Raw genomic sequence first — 6,856 nt, forward strand, 5'->3', positions numbered from 1 at the left:
AAGAGAAGGCTGAGGGGGGATCTTGTGGCCTGTTATAAACTAGTCAGGAGGGATCAGCAGGCATTGGGGGAGTCACTGTTCCCCTGAGCACTGCCAGGAGTGACCAGGAATAACGGTCACAAGCTGGCAGAGGGTAGGTTTAGGTTGGACATCAGGAGGCACTATTTCACGGTCAGGGCGGCTAGGGTCTGGAACCAACTTCCAAGGGAAGTGGTGCAGGCTCCTACCCTGGGGGTCTTTAAGAGGAGGTTAGATGTACACCTTGCTGGGGTCGTTTGACCCCAGTACTCTTTCCTGCCATGGCAGGGGGTCGGACTAGATGATCTGCTCAGGTCTCTTCCGACCCTAGAAACTATGAAACTATGAAAGTATTTAAACTAAAATTTTAATGTGTTGAATTTGCTTTGGATATTTCCCTTGAACCTCTGAACATGTACACAAAGTAGCTCTGAATCTGTTCTATAAAACAAAAGATCACAAAAAGTAATTAAAGTTGTTAGTTATCATGCACTTTATCTTGCCACTAATTTATTTTGGAATTGCTAGCAATGATACAGTTCAATGACTTATCAGCACTTTCACTTTTTAAAGACATTGGATGTCTCCTGAAATGGAACTTCCAGGTTAATACAAAATTTTAAAAGGAACCTTAATCCACTTTCTGTATCATTTCTGTTTTTCTCATGCTGTTTTCAGTACACTGTAACTTTCATAGAAAAAGGGGATTTTGAAAGGCACAAATAGAAGTAAAATGCCTGATTCTGATTGACTTTTGCTAACTGTTAAATGTTCAACTGCAATTTACACCTTTGAAAACTGCATACAGTGAAAACATTCAAACCTCATCTTCAGCCTATACATACTAAATCTGTGCCTGTAAATTATATTCTGTTTTGATATATTGATCTACCTCTCCCTCAACCTCTGAATATTTAAAAAAAACCCTTGCAATATAAGTACTTAAAATAAAATAAAAAAATCTTTATTCCTTTCTTGTATAGCAGCAGGAGAAATAAGCAACTGACTGAATTTAGGATTTGGGATGGCATGGGGAAATATATGATTAGAAAGTTTTACTGATGAATGTATTACACCTCTTGGAAGATTTATGGTTTTGCTTATTTATGCAGGCAGAGAAGTTAAGTAGCATTTATCCAGAACCTGTGAAAAATCTTGCTTCCCTGGGATGTTTCACAAGACTTCATTATTGGTGAACAATTTAATTTTTCTATGGACCATAGTTGTCTGTTGGATCATGGGCATAGGCAGATCTAGAATTTTGAAAAGTGAGGTGCAGATGGTGAGGGGGAGCATCACATACAAAACGCATATTTTCCCCTGTTAAAAATAAACTACGAGCTTTACTAATATGCAAGGGCATGGGGGTGTATTATTCAGTTTAAATTTGAAGCCAAAACAAATATAACTTTGTTCAAATGATTTTTAAAAAATGCAGAGCTGTGAAATAGGAGCTTCATTACCAGTAACAGCTAACACAGCAGACTTGCAGAGCAAGATATAGTTTAATTGGTGGAAAATCCAGAGGATTAAAAAGAGAGGGTCATTAACTCCTGTGGAATAAAGAGTTTAGAAGAGATCAGGTAGATTGTAATGAGCCATGAAGTCAATTGAATTCCTCAGAACTGCGTGATTATAAATGCTGCTGCCACTGCCAGGCAGTGGGTTTTAAATTTTGAGTGGAGTGGGAATCAAAGGGGGTGCAATCCCTAAATCCCTAAAGGGGGGGGGGATGTATATGTATATGACATAAATGTAGAAGAGATGATGTATCAATAGGCTGGTGCCACTCAGTGATTTAATGAGCAATTCTGGGTCCTGGCTATCATTCTTGTGTCCCTTCTAAAATCAGCTCCCAAGACTGGTCACTGGTGGCCTGATATGAAGTCATTCACCCCATCCCTAGTTACACAACTGGAATCATTAAACTTTATCAATACCTTAGTGATAGTACTCAAATTATCTGGGTCAGGGAGAAAATACTTCAAAATACTCTGCAAGTGGGAAAGTAGGAACTTAAATAACTGATACCTTAGGCAAAAACTCAGAGTTTACATGGGAGATTATTAGAGGTTATACAAGGAAAGACTGAATAGAATTGCAATTTGTATTTGTAGTTTGTTGGAAGCAGGAACTCTCTTCTCCTCCTATTTAAGTTACGGTTTTATCATATGCTACAGAAATGGCCAGCCTGAACAGAATAGCACATGTAGCTCTGTCCATAGACAAGAAAATGGTAGTTGTCATGTACATTCCATACTATAGCCAGATAAATGGTTCTGGATGTTAGGAGCTAAAAAAGAGATGAAATGCTTTTTTGCTCTTTTCTCTATATTAAGGATTCTGTTAGTCATTTCAGCCTGAAGGTCAAGATTCCTGATGATCATAGAACCCAAGAAGGAAAAACTGTTAGCTGCACCAATCCATTTATTTCCCACAGTGATATCAGGTATTTGTACTTCCACCACTTGGTACATGATCACAGTCTTCTTGGATTAACTGCCCTCCTGAAACTCTTGCATGACTCAGAAAATATGCCCAAGAAATTTTGTAGGGCAGATTCACTGTGTGCAACCAAGGCTGCATCATCAGAAAACAGGAAATCTCTCAGAACCAATTCCTTCACCTTGACTTTTGGCTTTTTCTTTTGCTCTAAACCTTGTGATGTTAAATAAGCGTCCATCTAGTCTGGTTCAAAAATAAATGCTATCATCGCTGTCCTTGAATGCATGTAGAAGCAGGAATGAAAAGTAGATGCTGAAAGGCAAAGAGGCTAAGACACCTATTTCACCTCATTGTTGATGTTAAAAGCATTTGGTTTTGCTTTCATACACTACTTGCCTTCATACCTTGATGTAATGAGTGAATGATGTTCGATATTTTGGAGAGGGGAGGGGAAGAATTTTGGGCTATTACGGAAATGTGGATGGAATAACAACTAAGTATTACCTAAGGTGAAGATAGCCCCTGCTGAGGCAACAAAGCCTGCCAAGTTTCAAGGAGATAGGTGCAGGGGGTTCAGGGAAACTTCACGTCAAGCTATGGACAAGCAAAACTTGTGACATGGGTAACACTGTTTGTGTTAAGGCACAGCAGGGTGAAAACTGCAGGCCTGCTAGGCCCTGCTGTAGCTACAAAGCCTGCCAGCTTTCAAGGAGATAGCTGCTGGGTTCTGGGGCCCTGCACCTCTGGCCGCAGGCAGGCAAAACTTGTGGCAAAACTTGCTTGTGCAACTGTGCCTGTCTTGGGGCAGAGGCGGCAGGGAAACCACCGCAGGCCTGGCTGCTAGGCCCTGCTGCAGCCACGAAGCCTGCCAGCTCTCAAGGAGATAATTCCAGGCGGACTCTGGGTTCTGGGGCTCTGCACCTCTGGCCGCAGGCAGGAAAAACTCATGACATGGGTGGGTGACACTGTGTGTGTATTCAGGTGCGCACTTCCTGGAATTGGGGCCTCTGCACAACATGGCAGTGTGCCCCAGTGAGGTCTCTTCCTCCCCTACAGCCTCATTCCAGTCCACCACTGTATACAACAGCAGGTGAAAATAACGTAGGTGACTCAACACCAATAGCACCAGAAGCACCAGCAGCATCTAAGGTGGCCAAATGGAATTGTCAAGGAGCCTTTCTTGTTATAAAATGAATTGACAGCAAGAAGTAAAGATGTTGTGTTGGATATATGTTACTCATGGTGTGTGATGGCTTATCTTATGCTTTTATGTTTATATGTTTATTATGAAAAAAATGGAATAGTTAGAGGGGTGAGGGAGAGGCTGGGGTGGGGAAGTGGTGGAGGAGAAGCGGGATATAACAGCACAGGTAAAAGTGCAGAGGTACCTGGGGAGTCAGATATCTGGCAGGTTGCAGTGTGCCAGAATTCTACTGTGCATATTGAGTCCATGAGTTTCTGTACCTACTACCTAGGAGGCTGATGATGTGCAGTTCATAGGCCCAGCTCTGAAAAGTGGTTTGTACATTCAAACAAGCACCTAACCTCATCACCAGAACTGAAGCCAACTTCCTACAGCTCAAAACACAAAACCTGACAACTATCTCCAGTACCCCCACAAACTGCACACCAGAATCTATCAAAGACAACAATACCCAACTACCTGTTGGGGCACATTACTCACCAAAAAAACACTCTACCTCCAGTCTCTCAGGCCTGATCCTGAGAGGGAATAAATTACAAACCATTTTTCACAGCTGAGCCTATGAACTTCACTTCATCAGTCTCCTAGGTATAGAAATGCATGGACTCAATATAGATTAGACATTGGAATTCTGACACACTGCAACCTGCCAGACATCTGACTCCCCAGGTACCTCTGCACTTTTACCTGTGCTGCTACATCCCGCTTTTCCACTCACCCTGCACCCCACACTGTCCCTCACCCCCTGAGGACTCCATTTCCATTTTCACAGACTGGCTTTCTTGCCTGCATTGCATGCCAGGCTGGCCTCTGGCTTCTTTACTATTCCTTCCATCCAGGACCAGGAGACGTACCAACTGCAGGTATTTCCTCAGCTTGACAAAGGTTTTTCATCCTGAAAGCTAGCATACTGGGCAGCTAAGCTGAGCACCAGGAGCCTCACAACTGCACTGCAACCAGCTCAGTACGTCACCCAAGGTAGAAAGCAGGGGCACTTCAAAAAATGCTGGCTTTTATTGCAGTTTTTCTGTTCCTCCCCCAGAGCAGTGGGGTTGGAAGGGACTTCAGGGAAGGGTGACAGTCACTAGCCAGCTAGACAGTCAATAAATAGAGCACTCTTTCTCCCGGCACCTTCTACCCTCCTCCTCCTCCCTCCCCTTACTTTACTTCCTTTTTCCCTGCAGGGAAGCTATTAAAGGTAAGCCCAGCTTCATAGTCAAAAATCGAAATGTTTCAAATTTTTCAAAATGCTTCAACCTGCCCTGTTTTGTTTTGACTTCACTGTTTCAAGGTTGAAATGACTTGAAACAGCAGTGAAACAAAATGGGTGGCAAAATTTTGTACAGCCCTACTAAGCAGGGGTTGCCTGTACTACTAATATAAGTAATTCAACATCAGCGTAGAGAGCTGGGAGGAGCTTGCAGAATCCCACCCAATCTGGCAGGAACATATGGCACTGGGTGCAGCTCAACATGAAGAGGCTTTTATCCAGAGCCCAGAAGCAAAGCGAGAAAGAAGAAAACAGCATGCTGTAAACTTGGACTCCATCTCAGACAACATATGGATCTGTGAAACTTGTAACCTGCTGTGTCACTCTCAAATTGAGATTCTCAGCCAAAAACAGATTTATCAGGCATCTTACTAGACCTCTTCCATGCAATCCATGATCCAGAGGATCAATGATTCCCTACTATGTTAAAGAACAGAGCCTTAGGCCAGATCAAAAAGGACCTAGGTGCAGAAATGGTCCATAACATATGCCTGGAAGTTAGGTGTACAGTTCTGAAATCATAAAACCAAATTATGCTCCTAACCATCTGATACTTTAAAATCAGCGCACCGATGCTGAGGTTTTATCTGAATTCCCCTCTCTCTCTTCCATTTAAGATTGAGAAATGGTTAGACTGGGATTCATGTGTGCAGACTGAAGCACCTATTTTTTTTTATTTCAGGTACAGAAGACTGATTTATTTTTTTCTTTTAAGGCACAGTGGTAGAAGTCTTATTATATAGTACCCTAGGGCATTTGTAGATGACACAGTGATTTAAATTGAAGCAGTGGTTATTTAAAAACACCGCTGCAATTTAGGGTGAAATAAACCCCTGTGTTGTGTACACCCAGGTCCTTATCTGCCTCTCCGGTGGTGGGGAGGGGAGAGCGAGATGCCAGTGGGCCAAGCAGTCCCTGAGCTGTGGGGGGGCTGGTGCTGCCCTCTGTGGCAGCAGCACCCCTGCCTCCCCCCTGGCAGCAGCCTCCCCCCCGGCAGCACCCACCCACAGACACCTGGCTCAGGCAGTCCCAAGGGGCACTGCAGCTGCAGAGAGAAGCACAGGGCCTCCTTCCATCTCAGGCAGGCAGGCAGGCTCCAGGGGAAAAAAAAAAGATCAGGCTTGCAGCTTTTTCTTTTTCTCCCTTCATTGCAACCTGCCTTCCTGGGCTGCTTCCGGGCTGCTTGCTAGGGCTGTTTGCACAGCTCCTAAGCCACATGGAGCCCAGTGATTCCCTCCATGGCTGTAAGGTAGCAAACTAAAACTCCTCCGAGGTGTTTTAGTTTGCTGCACCCCAAAGTTATTTAATGTGCATTACACCACTGAATTTGCCACAGCTGCTGGAATTAATGCACAATACACCACAGAATTTACAAACTCATGAAAAAAGCAACACCATTAAAGCAGTGCAAAAGGGCATTTAACCCGCTTTAATGTGTCATCTACAAATGCCCTTAGTATTTACAGTACTTGCCAAGAAAATGGAAAGCTCTGGTTCACTTTTCTCCTCAGCCTAAGTAGGTTCACACCCACAAGTTCCACCTCCCATGAGAGTCCCTTGATCACCAGGCCAGAAGTGAGGTTGGAGTAAGAGCAAGAAGAGTAAGAAGGGGGCCGTGGGGAGAGGGATTTAATGGTGGGGGTCTACTACAGACCCCCCAACCAAGGGGAAGAGCTGGACCAGGAATTTTCGGGCCAGCTTGCAAAGGCACTTACGGCAAGGGATGTAGTTGTCATGGGTGACTTCAATTACCCGGACATCTGCTGGGAGGAACAGTCAGCCAGGTCGGACAGTTCCAGGAGGTTCCTGGCCGAGATACAGGACCTCCACTTAATTCAGGAGGTGCACAGTCCCACCAGAGGAAATGCCCTGTTGGACCTGCTCCTGGCCACAGGCGACGACCTGGTAAGGGGCCTCCA

This window comes from Gavialis gangeticus, unplaced genomic scaffold, assembly GCF_001723915.1.
Source record: "Gavialis gangeticus isolate Ggan-Ray unplaced genomic scaffold, GavGan_comp1, whole genome shotgun sequence".
Lineage (NCBI taxonomy): Eukaryota > Metazoa > Chordata > Crocodylia > Gavialidae > Gavialis > Gavialis gangeticus.